Here is a 17,642-nt window from a genome sequence, read left to right as displayed (position 1 = left end):
AGGATTTTGAAGCATTTTAGTTTTGAGAAGTTCCATTTTGGGAAGAATGTAAGATATTAGAGAGACCAAGAGGGATTTTGCTGAAAGAAGCAGTAAAAAACAGGTAAGTCACCCATTTAAGCATTTTGCATTCAAATGACTTTGATTACAAATTCTACATAGTTCAAATAGCGTTTGATCATGTATTAAGAATTTTTGGTACACAATTTATGCTATCACATGAGCCCTAAGAATATGCAATTGATACTCATTATTTACAAAGTCTGTATTTGCTAATTGTTTTGCTAGCTAAAATGGGTCTGTAAACCCAAAGTCTCAATACATGCAGCTCTTTTATAGTCATTTGTAGATATGTGCACAGCAGTGCTAAATTTGAGTTTTCTGACGTGAGCATTCCCAGCTCAGGTCAAACATGGCACAAATTTTTGCCTTTTTATTTCAACTTTTATGTTATAAACAAATGTCTTTCCAGTCTATTAAGTGCCACTAAATTGTTTTCTTAATTTCTTCTTTGTGTGGTTTTTAGTGTAGAGGAGCACAATAATATTATTGTTTTTAATGTTTATTTATTTTTGAGAGACAGAGAGAGACAGAGCATGAGTGGGGGAGGAGAGAGAAAGAAAGAGAGAGAGGGAGACACAGAATCGGAAGCAGCCTCCAGGCTCTGAGCTTATGGGGTACCTTAGTGGCTCAGTTGGTTAAACGTCTGACTCTTGATTTCAACTCAGGTCATAATCTCACGGTTTGTGGGATAGAGCCTCACATTGATTTCTGTGCTAACACCATGCAGCCTGCTTGGGATTCTTTCTCTTTTCCTCTGTCTCTGCTCCTCCCCTGCTCATGCTCAATCACGTTCTTTCTCTCTCACTCTCAGCATAAATAAAGTTTAAAAAATGAATTTATGTATTAGTTCTAAATAAGTGTGTGTATGTTTTCTTTAGGACTTTCTAAATACAAAATTATATCATCCACAAACATGTAATTTTACTTCTGCCTTTTTTATTGGACTTTTTACATTTCTTTTTCTTATTAATTTCTCTGGCTAGGACTTCAAGTAGTATGTTAAATAGAAGTGGGAAGAGTGGTCATCCTTGTTTTTCCTGATCTTAAAGGAAAAGCTTTTTAGCTTTTCACTGTTGAGTATAATGTTAGCTGTGAGTTTGTTATACATGTTTTTTTTATTATGTTGAGCTACTTTTATCCTATACACAATGGGTAAAGGATAGTCTCTTCAAAAAATAGTGTTGTAAAACTGGATATAGACATGTGGGAAAAACAAATTAAATTGGACCCCTACCTTACACCACACACAAAAACAAACTCAAAATGGATTAAAGATTCAAACATAAGTCCCCAAACTGTAAGACTCCTAGAAGAAAACAGAGGAAAAGCTTCTTGAGATTGGTCTTGCCAGTGATTTCTGGAGTAGGACACCAAAAGCATAGACAACAAAAGCAAAAAGTTGATAAGTAGGACTTGATCAAACCGGAAAAATCTACACAACAGAGAAAACAAGAGAATGAAAAAGCAACCTGCAGAATAGGATAAAATATTTGCAAGCCATATATCTGGCAAGGGGTCAATATCCAAAATATATAAGTAATGTCTACCATTCAAAAGTAAACAAAACAAAACAAATTAGCTCAATTAAAAACTGGGCAAAGGCCTCAAACACACCATTCTCTGAAGAAAACATACAGATGACCAAGAAGTATATGAAAAGATGCTGAAAATCATTAATTATCAGGAAAAATACAAATCAAAATTCCAATGAAATATGACATCATATATCATACGAAATGTTAGTGTGGGTATTTAAAAACAAGATAATAAGTTTGGCAAAGATGTGGACACATTGAGATCCTTGTACGCTACTGGTGGGAATGTAAAATGTATAGCCACTATGGATTATAGTATGGAGATTTCTTAAAACATTAAAAATTAAATTACCCTATGATCTAACAATCCAAGTTCTGGGTATATATTCAAAAAATTAAAATCCAGATCTTAAAAAGATATGTTCTCTCATGTTCATAGCAGCCTTATTCATACTTTTTAAGATATAGAAGCAACCTAAATGTCCATCTACAGATTATTAGATAAAGAGAATGTGGCATATACATACATTGGAATATTATTCAGCCTTAAGAACAAGGAATTCCTGCCACATATGATAATATGCATGAACATGGCGGAATTATGCTAACTAAAATCAGCTTGTCAGAGAAGGACAGATACTGCATGATTTCACTTATATGAGATATGTGATTTAATCAAAGTCAGAGAAACAGAGAAAACAACTGCTGCTATGGGGAGCTATGGGATGGGAGAAACAGGAAATTGGTTTTCGGTGGGTCAAACGTTCTAGTTATGCCAGGTGAATACTGTAAGTTCTAGATATCTGCTGTATAATGTAGTACCTATAGTTAGCAATATGTTTTTTGCACTTCAAAATTTGTTTAGAGTGTAGATATCATGTTAAATGTTCTTAGTGAACGCAGCACACACACACCACACCACACCACACCAAAAATAAGAGAAACAAAGAGACACAAGGAAACTAAGTTATGTAGTAGTACATCCATTTACTTGACTGTGGTAATGGTATCACAGGTATTTGCATATGTCCAAACTCACCAAATGGTATACCTTGAATATGTGTAGTTCTCTATACATCAATTTGTTCTTCGTAAATACCTAAATAAAGCTGTTTTTACGAAAATAATCCCAAATACAGTGCTGAAGTGCTCTCCAGTGCTCCTCCAAGTCCGTGTTGTGCCTTTTAGAGAAAATGTATGTGTTAAGTAAGCTTTATCCAGGCAAGAGTTAATAAACCATTGACTGTGAGTTTAATGCAAGTGAATCAACAATATGGTCCATCCAGATAAAAGAAAAAGAAATTCATCAATCTGTGTGCAAGTCCACCCTAGAAGGTGCTAAAGTAACATCTATAATGTGTTATGAAACTATGGAAGAGATGAAAAAGAGGCTAAATTTGAATTTTCATGAGGTGACAACCAATTTAAAAAAGCATGTCGTTAGGAAATTGTGAACCTAAGTAACCATGAGATACCACTGCACACCTATTAGAATAGCTAAATCTAAAACACTGACCATACCAAGTAATGGTGAGGATATAAAGAAACAGGTACTCTCATTTCTTGCTGGTGGGGATACAGAATAACGCAACGACTTCTGCCAATTTCCTATAAAACTTAGTACACTCTTCCATATGATCCTACAAGATATGGAAGCAGACAAGGTGTGCTTCCATAAGTGCATGGGTAAACAAACCGTGATACATCCAGGCAATAGAATATTATTCAGTAATACAAATAAAACAACGAACAAACAAAGCGAGAGCTTATAAGCCATGAAAAAAACATGAATGCAACTTAAATGCATATTGCTAAGTGAAAGAAAGAAGTCAATATGGAAAGGTTATATACTACATGATTACAGGAACATGACATTCTGGAAAAAGAAAAACTGGAGACCGTAAATTAATCAGTAGTTGTTAGAGGTTTGGAAAGATGAAAAGAGGGATGGATAGGTAAAGGAGGGGGAATTTGTAGGCCAGGAAACTACTCTATTTGATACTGTAATAGTCGATACATGTCATTAGATACTTGTCAAAACTCTTAGGATGTACAACACAGAGTGAATCCTAATGTAAACTGTAGACAAATAGGAACTCAGTGTACATTTCACTTGTTTTTCTGTAAACCTAAAATTAGTCCAAAAAAACAAGGCCTATTAATTAAGGGGAAAAAAAACAAAAAACAAACAAACAAACAAACAAACAAACAAACAGAAAACACTGTGGACAGCATTCCAGATATAGAAGCCTAAGAAATTTTTCACTTTACCCAGGTTCAGGAAAATGTTAAACTGTCATGGCCAATGCTGTCTGCCTCTTGTGTTGCAAAAAGCAATATGGCATGCAAAGGAGGCAGATTTTGCAGATCAGGAGATACCTTCATGTTATACAGGAAAACAGGTACAACAGTGGATTTTCAATACTGGTGAGACTGCCTTGTTTTACAAGGAAGTTGAAAAATCTATATAATGCAAGTGTCATTTCAGTTGACAAAAATATTGTGACCTGAGGCTCCCAGAAATTTAGCCCTGTACTTCCACTTGGAAAAAATAGTTCAGTGTTTGCTAATTATTTATGGCATTCAATTTATGTTTGGAGAGCATGTGACTAACACATGCTATTAGTGAATAACTATAACTGTGTGAATAACAAATAACTGACAAATGATACAATATATAAGCCTCAAATTTTAGCATAGGTCATGTCTTTTGAGTAAATAGTATGCAAAGCAGCATAATGTAGATCGTGCTGTGCTGTTTTGATCCATGTCAAGAAAGAATTCTTCCTTACAATCTTTTCAGCATTTATTGTTTGTATACAGTGTTTGATATTACATGACAGAAACATTTTATATAATAGAATTAGATTAATTTCCTACCAAACATTGAATTAAATGAATTCATCAATGGTATGTTTAAAAAGCTATAGTTAGTGTAATTAGCTTTTCTGTTGTTTTCGGTTCAAATTATTATGAGGATAGGTAAGTGTTATATAAAAAATATCCTGATAATATTCTCAAAAGAAAGAAGGACAGAGGGTCCCAAATGAATGACAGATAGATATACATGTCTCATTTAACTTATTATAAATTAGCTATTATGAAACTCCTTTTGAGAAAAGTGAACATTGAATTATATATGTCCTGAACTTTTCATAAATAAGAACAGGAGTAAAGCTAAAATGACATATATGTCAGCAAAAATGTCAGAAGTAGACTTTTAGGAACTCAACTCCTCATTTAAAGCTCTTTAAGAGTTTAAATAATTCTATTTTCAAAGGGAGAAGGAGCTTTCTCTTAAAATCGTTTACTTTCTCTACTCTTTTGCCATGTGTCTCTCTTGTTTCCTTTGACTTAGCTTCAGTTATATAGAGTATGCAAGATTATTGACTATGTGACATTTGTTCTAAAGATTTAAAAAGGTATACATTAATTTGCAACATACATTACTTTATTATGAAGAATCTTTTTAACTTATAACACTCTAGGCTTTGTTTTAATAGCTGTAAAATAAGCATGAAATGATTCAATCATTTTAAAGCAGCTGGCAAAATGAATAAACCATTAATAGAAAAGACTTACATGACTTATAAAATATTAAGAGGAGTAGAAATTACATTCTCTTTATCCTAATGTGCAGAAACATTTGAAAAGAGAAGAGAATGATGAACATACTTTTGGAACTCTTGAGAACAGAAGAATTATTTGGAAAATAACCAAATAGCTGGGTGCTATTGGAAGAAATTATTTAATTCTTGGGATGCAGTAGAGGCTATATTGAAAAGTAGCATGTGCATGTTGAGAAGAGATGAATAAAGCTTCAGATGCTCTCCATTTTTCCTCTGATTTTTTCAGAAGTAACTTGCAATGAATATTTTAGTATTTATAATTATAAAATAAAAGTAATCAATTGCTAACTTGCTGTTAAATATTATGGTAGTGGATAGTCCTTATTAATTTTTCAGCTATATATCTGATTTCTCTTGACACATTTAGCAAGGGCAAGGTAGAGAAAGACAAATGAGACATTGAGTATGCCTCCAAATAGGATTTAGTTTAGTGGATATATAGATAGAAAACTTAATTGACACTGACCATAGAATATATCAAAGTGAACCATATAAAGTTGTTATTTTGTAAATCAAAAATGTTTGCCTATTGGCAGCTTCACATGGCTTAATATGGTGCTAAGGTCTGCATGTTTGTGTCCCCTTAAAATTCATATGTTGAAGTCTGAACTCCCCAACATGATTATATTAGGAGTTGGAGACTTTGGGAGATCCTTACAGGTGGGATTAGTGCCTTATGAAAAACACCCCACAGAGCTTCCTGGCCCACCTGTCATGTGAGGACACAGCAAGGTATCAGCAGTCGGCCACCTGGAAGGGAGTCCCTCACCTGACCACGCTGACACTCTGATTTTGGACTTCCAGCCTCCAGAACTATGAGAAATACATTTCTGTTATTTATAAGCTACCCAATCTTGCTATTTTGTTATAGCAGCCCGAATGGACTAAGACACATGGCATTATAATAATTGTTACAATGGAAGAATACACAGAGTGAGTGCAATGAAAGCAAAAGTACATTAATTTCAGATTGGCAAAAAGGAGTTGGCTTTCAGAAATCATGGACACGAATTATATTTTATCTAGTAGGCATTAGAAGGTGATGGAAGGGCAGGTGGGCTGGTTTATAAAAAGCACAGGCAGTTAGGCCATTTGGCATGTAGCGAGTTCTCTTTCAAATCTCCAAATCTGAATTACTTATTCTACCACAACAATAATTTGACCCTTTTCTTAGAGTGACCACTTCTAGTAAAACTAAAATAGTATCCTAACTGGACTTCAAAAGTCTAAAACTAAATATCTATAAGACTTGCACTGTATTTTCAGTGTTGTGTGACACTACATTGGAACATAAACTTTAAAAGTATTTATTCAGAATTGGTAACATTAGTTTAAAAGAAGTGTAGTCTTTAGTTAGCCATTCTCTCTGATACAATATCTTGAGGGATACTACTTGTCAAAGAACTTGCATTTAAAACAGTTATATTCAATGATTACATCAACAGGCAAAGATACTCCATTATGCATGATGCATAGCAGAGGTTTAGTTATAGAACCCATCTTGTTGCCTTATATTTCTGTTTATTTTACAAGAATATAGTTTATTGTCTCTTCAAGGGGATAGCATGTCTCTTTATTTTTCTTCTCAGATGTTGGTTTTTTAATTTCCTAAACTTTTTATTATGTAATAAATCCAACACAGAAATGAGAATTAGTAATAAAATATAACAAAACTGTGCAAAAGAGAAAATTTTGCAAATATGCAAATCTTGTCAATAAATGACAAATTTCAAGTTTAAGTAGCTGCTTGTCAAAAGCAATCTACTAGAAATGCTAAATTGGATCTTAATAAAAGTGAAGGCAAACCACAAACCATTGCCTTTCCTTGTAGTATAAAACCCTCTCTTTTAAACATAATATGCTGAAACAAAATAAAACAAAAGAAAAATGGCACTGAAAGTGCTAGTAATGTTTCTTCCCTAGCAGGCAAACGAGTATTTCTAGTATTTCTAATGTTGGCTCAGAGCAAGGTCAATTTCATCTTTTGGAATGTCAGAAAAGTGAAATAAATAGTAACAAATCTCACTACTTCCATCTCTAGAGTGATTAATATATTACCTAACTTCACTGAAATATATTTGATTTTTAATTCTAGCTAAGCTTTCCTTATGTACGCATGTAATTTTAAAATGTTTTACATGATGACTTGATTTGAATTATGCCATTTGGATTGTGTTGCTGTTTTTCACTTGTTTTCATTAATTTTAATTTTTGAACTATGATAACTTTGTAGCTTTTCCCTTTGAGAGTGTTTGTAGATTAAACTTTTATATTCTCTTTTCAATTTCCATTTCTTTCATATTCTCATTCCCAAGCAATTGAAGCAAGGCAAATGGGATGCTGTAAACCCTTTTACAAATTATTATTTGTATTCTTAGTTGATAGTATTGCAAATATAAGAATAATATATGGACTATGACTGAATGCAGATTTATGGGTCTGCACTTTCAAAGAATGCCATTATTTAATCTTTTTATGTGCTATGTGATCTCTTTCTTACTTATCTGGTGTGTATCTTCTTTTGGTCCTATTTTAACAAAATCTATTTTCTTTTTGATTCTTTTGTTGAGTTACTTTGCATTTCCCTATGCTGTACAATATTATTAGCAGATACAAATTCAGTTTTTTTATTAAGCAAGTTAAGTCTCTGTTTCATAGTATATTTCACAAGGGTGTAAGCATTTTTTGTCTTATTACTGACTTGAAAATAAGTTTGCTTCTCATTTAAAAGCCTTTCTATCTTAACAGTATTTATTAAACATTTTGTGCACTGTTGTCTCCATAAATCTAACACTCTTTGTTTTATAGATCTTATATTGTTCTTACAGAACTATCAAAAGTGAATTATAATACTTAATATGAATCTGTTCTTAAGAATAATGAGTTATAAAATAAGTAGCAGTTTTCATGTTACTTAGAACTGTTTTCTCCTGCTACCTCATTTTCTGGTATAAAACTTTTTGGTACAAAATGTGTGCCATATTTTGTATTCCATATCCTAATTGTATTTGACAAGGCTATGTGTGATTTCCCAGCTTTTGGAATCTCACTAGGGAACTAGAACAAGAAAACAAATGTCATAATGGACCAATCTTGAATTATGCAAATAAGAATACAAGGAAACCTGTGATAAAAGAGCATATATTCATAAAAATAATTCCATTCATTGGTTACTTCGTGTACGGTAGTACCTTGCACATCAGTTCTTATAATTTCATGGTTCAGGTGTTGGGCCACCCAGAATGGGTGAACAGCGATAAATGGAAAGCAGCAATTACCTCAAAATTTTGTTCTATAAGGTTGCCAGTCCAAACTGAGATTTCCGTCACTAGGTGTAAGTTGAATAGAAGTTGACACAGACATGTAAGCATTGTGTCTTCATTGGAAGTTGATCAATACTAAGCTTCAAATGGAGTGTAAGAGTCCAGCTTAGTGTCCTCCACCCACTGAAGTGAAGAAAGAAAGAAAAAAAAGAACATTTTTGAAAGGTGAGAAGAACTTGTATCTGAGTCTCTTTTGCAACTCATACCAATTCTTATGCATTCTATATGTTTGCTTTGAAGTCTAATTTTTACTTGTTTAGTAAAAAAGGTTTCATTTTCTTAGCACTAAGTCTCATAAAACATAGGCGAGCTCTAATTCTCAGTTACTTGCCATTTTCAAAGTGACTGTGATTACTTTCTCAAATCCATATTTATTATAAAATTTGGGGACACTCTTGTGTGTCTCTGATCTCTTGTGAAACCATAGCTAGAGAATTAGAAATCGTATGGCTACCCTGAAAGTGTGCCTCATAAATAGTATAATGAGGCTGGAGAGTACTTGGCAGAATTAGATTAAAATCCCCTGTTATTAAAAACTTTTAAGCAAATTCTTTCAAGTCTTTTTAAGTAGACAACATAGTGTAGTGCTTAAATTCATGGATTTTAGAACCAGACTGATTGGATTCACATCCTGTCTTTAGCTGTGTACCTCTCAGTCCTAGGTACTCTCCTCCCAGGAAAGGGGAAAGAGAGTTGTCCAAAGTACTGCAGGTACCAGCCTACAGCTGGCTAGAGCTAATGGAGTAGGGAAGAAACTTGCTCTTAAATTACCTGTATAGTTTGATTACTAGTATCTAGACTTCAGAAATATTGAACATACACTGTGCCTCAGGAATTAAACAGATTTTTGTTTCCTTTAGTTGCTTGTTTGCTTTTTAAAATAAAAGGGATCAGAAAAGTCTTGAGGACGGCGCTTATTATCATTGAAATCAAGTTAAAACCAGACAAATTAATGCCTTAAAGGAACAGTGGAAGCAAAAATAAAATTGTTTTCTGATTACTGCCCTATGTCCTTGGTTTTTGCAATAACAGTTATACACAGATTTTGCAAGGATAGAGCCTCTATATTGAGAACTCTTCTAATCCACTGGAGACCCTGAACTTTACTGAATGCAACTTAATAAGTACATATAAAGGGACCCTATACCCTACCTTGAAGAATTCTTCCTGACATCCTCTTATTTTATTTACTTCTGCCTAACCCTGATCATATTAAGATACTCTTAAGAGTCTTCTACATTTACGGAGTATTGTATTCCTATATTGAAAAGAATGATATTAATATTAATAACAGATATAATAAATATGGTTAAAATACCTCAGGGATCTGCGTGAAATAAATCTTACTTTTCAGACTAGTTGAAAGAATTCTCTGTGGTTCACTAGTTTAATTAGTCCAGCGCAGTTTACCACAGGAAGTTACAGTTCCATATTAGTTTTTGTGGTCCTCTACTTATTCTGTGTGTAGAAAAAGGGCATGTGGATAAAAATAAATGGTAGCAATATCTTCACCTTCAATGAATCTCAAACACTGTACATAATAAGGACAATTGGGGGATATATGCTGAACAATCAATAACAAAGTATATTACTTTTTTGCATTTGGTGATGAACTTACCTAACTATTTGGTTGAAATTATCATTTACTGAGGAAATATTCCACTATAGGCAACATATCCATGTTGTTTTTTTTATGGGAAACATAACATAATAAGAGATAATATGTCATTTTAAGCTAGTGTAAATGTTGGGGGCATTATAAAAAGTAACTTATATAAAGCTTTAGGCATAGAACTTCACATATTGAATGTGAATCGTTCCCTCATTCTTACTATTCTAGCTTGGATTTCTATGGAAGATTCTTCTCTTTGTGAACTTACAGCATCTTCTAGTATATATCACCTACCTGAAGTATACCATGTCATTAATATTTGAAAAATATTATTCAAACTATAAAAGTCATAGTGGTGAATGTCACATCTAGAATAAGTTTTTCTCTTCTTATAGATAATTCCCTTGCACTCATGCTTTTTTAAGGTCCTTATTACATTATAATTTCTGATTTATCTTAGTTATCCACAGAGATCTCTAAAAGCAAAGGAAGAGAAATTCAAATAAGTATAGTTATCAAGACCATGGGAGAATGTGGACTAAAAGCTATTACCTTGGCTTTCAGAAATTCAGGACAACTGCCTAAATGTTGACTATCTTCTTCAAGATTCATCTATGCTTTCTCTTTAAAACCCTCCATAAGTCAATAAAATTTAGAAAACTAGATACCTGACCATAAGCTTATCTGTACAAATTACCTCTGTATATCTGTCATCATAAAATGACTTTTCATATTCCAACTATGCATTTTTCTCATGTTTGCTAATTATTGATTATGTACACTGACATCTTACTCCTGTGGTAGCTTCTGTGTAGCATATACAATTGTGAAAACAACTCAAGGGGAATGAGGGAATAGAAACAAAAAAAACCCACTAATGTTTTCATAGCTCATTTGGTGAAACATGAATACATTCAAATGTATATAATCAATTTATTGCTTTTTCAAAAGGTGTACTTCTCTATCAGCCTGTGAGAAAACACACATGATAATACCAATAATTGAAATTTTTAAGAATAGTTATTTTAATAGAAGAACTTGAAAAAACAACATTACTGTATCTTTTAGGGACCAGTGAAACAATATTTACTAATCACAATGCTTAAAGATACAGATCTATTAAATGTCTCCTGATAAAAATATATGCATATTATCTAATAGAAGAATTTCCCCAGTGTCCTTGTTCACAGATCATAGATTTACACTTTGAATTGCATTCAGACCAGCACTATAAAACAGAATGTTTATGGGGGGGCCTGGGTGGTTCAGTCGGTTAAGCATCCAACTTTGGCTCAGGTCATGATCTCACAGTTCATGAGTTTGAGCACCGCATGGGGCTCTGTGCTGGCAGCTCAGAGCCTGGAGCCTGCTTTAGATTCTGTGTCTCCCTCTCTCTCTGCCCCTTGTCTCACTCATGCTGTGTCTTCCTCTCTCTCAAAAATGAATAAACATTAAAAAAAAAAAAAGAAATTTTAGGAAATATAGTTAACCTTCAAGTATTTCTGTCTTTCCAGATTTTTTCTTGTGGTTGATTTTGAGTTTCATAGCGTTGTGGTCTGAAAATATGCAAGGTATGATCTCGATCTTTTTGTATTTGTTGAGGGCTGATTTGTGTCCCAGAGTGTGATCTATTCTAGAGAATGTTCCGTGTGAACGCAAGAATAATGTTTATTCTGCTGCTTTAGGATGAAATGTTAATGTATCTGTTAAGTCCACCTGGTGCAGTGTGTCATTCAGAGCCCTTAATTCCTTATTGATTTTCTGCTTAGATGATCTGTCCTTTGTCGTAGGTCAGGTATTGAAGTCCCCTAGTATTATGGTATTATTATCAATGAATTTCTATATGTTTGTGATTAATTGATTTATATATTTGGGTTCACTCACGTTGGTATCATAAATGTTTACAATTATTAGATCTTCTTGGTGGCTAGACCCCTTAATTATGATATAATGCCCTTCCTCATCTCTTATTATATATAGTCTTTATTTTAAAATCTAGTTTGTCTAATATAAGTATGGCTATTCCAGCTTTCTTTTGACAACCATTAGCATGATAGATGGTTCTCCATCCCCTTACTTTCAATCTGAAAGTGTCTTTAGATCTAAAATGAGTCTCTTGTAAGCATCACATAGATTGGTCTTGTTTTCTTTTCCAATCTCACACCCTATATTTTTTGATTGGAGCATTTAGTCCATTGACATTTAGAGTGAGTACTGAAAGATGAATTTAGTGCCATTGTATTGCATGTAGAATTGGAGTTTCTGGTGGTGTTCTCTGGTCCTTTCTAGTCTTTGTTCCTTTTGGTCTCTATTTATTTTTTTTTCTTTTTCTTTTTTTTCTTTTTTTTTTTTTTCATCTTTTCTACCCTCAGAGAGTCCCCTTTAAAATTTCTTGCAGTGATGGTTTAGTGGTCACAAACTCCTTAGTTTTTGATTATCTGGGAAACTTTTATCTCTCCTTCTATTTTGAATGACAGCCTTGTTGGATAGAGAATTCTTGGCTGCATATTTTTCCAATTCAGCACACTGAATATGTCCTGCCACTGCTTTCTGGCTTGCCAAGTTTCTGTGGATAGGTCTGCTGCGAACAGACCTATCCCTTATAGGTTATGGATTTTTTTTCTCTTGCTGCTTTCATAATGCTTTCTTTGTCTGTGTATTTTGTGAAATTGATTATGATATGCCTTGGTGATGGTTGTTTTTTGTTGAATCTAATTGGAGTTCTCTGTGCTTCTTGGATTTTGATGTCTGTGTCCTTCCCACATGAGGAAAGTTTTCTGCTCTAATTTGCTCACATAACACTTCTCTTTTTTATATCTCTCTTCCTCTTCTGGGACTCCTGTGATTCATATGTTATTCCTTTTTAATAAGTCACTGCATACTGTAAGTCTTCTATCAAGATCTTTTGCCTTTGTTTCCTTCTTTTTTTCTGCTTCAGTATTCTCCATAGTTTTGTCTTCTAATCACTGATTCAGTGCTGTGCTTTGTCCATCCTTGCTGTCATGGAATCAATTCTAGATTGTATCTTATAGCATTTTTAATTTCGACTGACCAGATTTTATTTATTTCATCTCTGCAGAAATTGATTCTCTGGTGTCTTTTATGCTTTCTTCAACCCCAGCTAGTATTCTTGTTATTGTGCTTCTAAATTCTCGTTCAGACATCTTACTTATATCTGTGTTAAGTCCCTGGCTGTCATTTCTTCCTGTTCTTTCTTTTGAGGTAAATTCCTTCATTTTGTCATTTTGGAAGAAGAAAAAAATTAATAAAATAAAAAATTAAAAAAATTAAAATAAAACAAAAAGGATCAAATTTGGAAGCTAGATCCTAGGTGTGTTTTGGTCTGTTTGTTGAAAGTAGCTTGATAGAATAGAGGGAAAGAAAGGAAATGAAAGAAAAAAAAATGTAAGAAAAACTTTTAAAATTAATATATATATATATACATATAATAGAATAATATAGAAAATGAAATAGAAGTAAACATTTTAAAAAGAAAATAACAAAAAAATAAATGTTTCTCTTTCTGTGTCCAAGAAAGAAAGAAAAAAAGAAAATAATTTAAGCAAAAACAGAAGCAAAAAACAAAACAAACCAAACAAACAAAAAAACCCAACAATGAATAAATGAACCAGCAAACAGAATGAAACCTGAATGAAGTTACATCCATTTTCCCTTAGAACTGAGACTATGAAGCCCCCTATAGTCCATATGCTAAACAAGTGGAGTGACTTGTGCTGGTCTTCTGGGGGATGTGCTTGGAGTGCACAGTTGGGCAGGGCTTGGTGTAATGTCTCCACTCTCCACTAGGTGGCACTGCTTGGCTTACTGGGGTGGATCAGTGTGCTCATGTGCATGCGCATGTGTGGGAGAGGTGGAAAGGGCTTTTACCCAGCTCCCCAGTGTCCTTTGCCCTCTCACCAATCAACAATCAAGCACACCTCGTTCATCTCAGGTCTCCATCCACTCCCTTCATTTACCCTCGGTCCAAATTTTCCACCTGCTAGGTGGCACCTCTCTCCATAGTTTTGTCCCAGATGGGGTGGTGTTTCAACACCCCAGACTTCAGAGACCCTTGTGGCTTGGACCTGCACCGACTCTCTGAGGGAGGATATTGTGAGCAATAACCAGGTGCCAGCTTGCTCCAGAAAGTGTTCGTGCAATCTCCCACCATCAGAGGTTTAGAGAGTATGACAAATCACAACACGCAGCCAACACCAGGTATCACCACATTCTGGCATGTTTGTCCTAATACCCGCAAACATGGCTGCTCTCCGGGTCTGCTGGGACCTTTGCCTGTGGGCAGGCTGTATGGCCTCCGATGAGTGTTTTCATTCTTTCTCCCTCATTCTCTCCAGCCACTTTGGGGGGAGTGCTTTTCTTGCATGACCCCAATGTGCCGCACTCTCCCCCATTCTCTTTCTCTGTCCTCTCTCCGTGAAAAGAACTCTCTACCCTCCACAGATTTTCTCTCATTGAGTTCACATCTCCATACCGCATACCTGTCATATTCTGTGGCTCAAGTTATGCGATTGTGGTGTTAATCTTCAGATCAATTTCCTAGGTGCTCAAAATGGTTTGGTGCTGATCTAGCTGCATTTTAGGAATGAGACAAGCTCAGGGTCTTCTTGCTGCTCTGTAATCTTAACTCTTCTCCTAGGAAATAAATTTAGAAAACATTGTTTGCCAATCTAAGTCAGGTTAATAATGGTTATTGGCAAAGAACTAAATAAAACTCCTATTTTTTATGTTTAAAAATACAACTGCTATTTTAAAATCTCTAAGTATCTGAGTGATTTATTGGATTTATTGTAATCAGCTGTTTTATTTCATCAAAACCTAACATTTCAGAAAGTTTATTTTGTTTTCCAGTAGTCACATAACACTGTTTTTTTGTTTTTCTTATGTTTTCCAAAACTGACCTGAAGTAGATAAGTGGACAGATTATAAGACAAGTTATAATATAGCTAAATTAAAATTACCAAGTTTTCTTTCTCATGATATTGAGAAAAATGTGATTCAGAAAACACAATAAATATCACCTGTTTTCTCCTAGTAAATAACTTTTTTTTTTAATTTTTTTCAACGTTTTTTTAATTTATTTTTGGGACAGAGAGAGACAGAGCATGAACGGGGGAGGGGCAGAGAGAGAGGGAGACACAGAGTCGGAAACAGGCTCCAGGCTCCGAGCCATCAGCCCAGAGCCTGACGCGGGGCTCGAACTCCCGGACCGCGAGATCGTGACCTGGCTGAAGTCGGACGCTTAACCGACTGCGCCACCCAGGTGCCCCAATATCTTTTATTATAAACATTAAAGACTAAAATTTAGGCTGTATCCGTATAACACAAAAATAACTTCTGCTGTCTTCAGACTAAAAACTTGGTAAAAAGCTTTTTATAAAGCTGGTTAAATTCTATAAAATGTAACACTGTTTTAATTTTTAAAAATCATTGGCATTATATAAAATTTGCAGCCACAAATAGAGTGATTCAATCATAAATATAAGTTTCTCTTCTTTTAAATTGAATCTGAAATTAGAGTAGTTGCCACCAAACTAGCCTTTATTTATATTAGTGTCCATAGTAATATACCCAGCATCTCTACTTAGTTAATAAAAAATTTAGTTAAAAAAATAAATTGATGTTAGAATATTTATAAAGGTAAGGTTGTTTGAATAAGGCTAGCATTTCTTCAGATGATAATTTTAAAGTCTTGACAGAGTTTCACATCTGAATTTTAAACATATAGAAATACTTAAAAGTACTAAAGAGTGAATAAAATTAAGCTGAAAAGGGAGGGGGTTTGACCTCTAAATGAAGGAAAATGCATTGGTTGAAATTAACATGCATATGTTTTCCCCTGAGGGTACTATCCTCTGTTTATAGCAGAGGGCAGGAAGCCACAGACTAATTGGTTTAAGTTATAATATGATGGATGATATAGCTATCAAAGCAACTGGAGATTGAGGTAGGAAATACTAGAAAGGGGCAAGTAAATAGAGAATGATGAATAAAATGTGAAAGAAAAGCCAAAGTGAGCAAAATGAAGAATGAAAAAGGGTATGTTCAGAGGTAGAATGAAAGAAAGATAGGAAGGTAGAATGTGGAGGGCATATATTTAAAAAGTAGTACAAGCTGGGTGCCTGGGTGGCTCATTTGGTTGAGTGTCCAACTCTTGATTTCGGCTCAAGTCGTGATCCAAGGGTCATGGGATAGAGCCGTGCACTGGGCTCCATGCTGAACATTAAGCCTGCTTGAGATTCTTTCTCTCACTCCCTCTGCCTCTCTCCCCTTCTTACATTCTCTCTAAAATTAAATAACAATAATAATAATAACAAAAAAATAAAAATGAGTTAGAAGCAAATAAATATACACATCAAAATATGGAGTCATCTTAAAGCCAGTGTTTAGTGAATCAAATTTAGAACCCAGAAGTATTCTATAGCTTAGTAATTGCTAGATGGAAAACACACAGACAAGCAGTGTGGATGGATGGATGGCTGGCTGGCTGGATGGATTTTAGGGATCATATATCAAATATATTATAGAAAATCCTTGTTTTAAAGACCATGAAAAGAAGTAAAAGTTAAAACAAGCATAAAACAAAATCAGGAGGAGGGCTAACATGATCATAATCCCTGTGCACTGATGCATAGGAGTAGCCCAAATCCCAGATCATGAGACTATAGTATAAAATAAATGATATTTCAAATCAAATTTAAATTATTATTTCACTGGGCAGTAACCCTATATTTTCCCCGAACCCTTACAACACTGTAAGGTAATTATTGTACGTAGTCTCGCCAGGGTGTTTTTTTAGACATCCATGTGTTAGAAGGTGGAGAAGGGACAGTTAAGTATTCTTCGGGGGGCCCCCCCCCCCATCCCCTGTGCCACTGAGGAGGCATTTTAAGATTAGAAAACAAAGATGTGACTCCACACAGTTTACTCAGGGTAATTTACTGATAGGATCAGGTGGACAGTGATTCATCTGTGCATTTATTCTTCACAAATCTAGAACACAGTCCACAGATTTTACAGAGCAAGGGGACACATGGAGGGGTACTGTAGTGAGATCAAAGGATTCACATGCATTTCAAAGGGCTTGCATGTGACTAATTGACAGCTAACCTGTAATTAGATCTTATGGAACCACCACCTATGCATCAGGAAGGGGAAAAACTATGTTTTCTCTCACAGATTTATGGGAGGCCAAAACATGCCTCCCCCCATCCTGGCCTTCGCAGGCATTTCTAAGGTATATGTATTAATGTCCACGGGGACTGGAACACATAGACCCAAGAGAGGTCATCTGCTGAACATGAGTAAGATGGAGAGCCAAAGATAGAGTCATTACTGTCAGCAGCCCTACAAATGTAACCAAGATTTAACATGCCAAAACTGGTGTTTTACTTGTTATTATTATTATATGGATAATGTGCAAATGCATGTACCATTTATGAATTTCCTAGACAAAGCTCTA

Source organism: Herpailurus yagouaroundi, unplaced genomic scaffold (assembly GCF_014898765.1).
Source record: "Herpailurus yagouaroundi ecotype Mexico unplaced genomic scaffold, PumYag 182, whole genome shotgun sequence".
NCBI lineage: Eukaryota > Metazoa > Chordata > Mammalia > Carnivora > Felidae > Herpailurus > Herpailurus yagouaroundi.
This window is presented reverse-complemented; position numbering follows the sequence as displayed.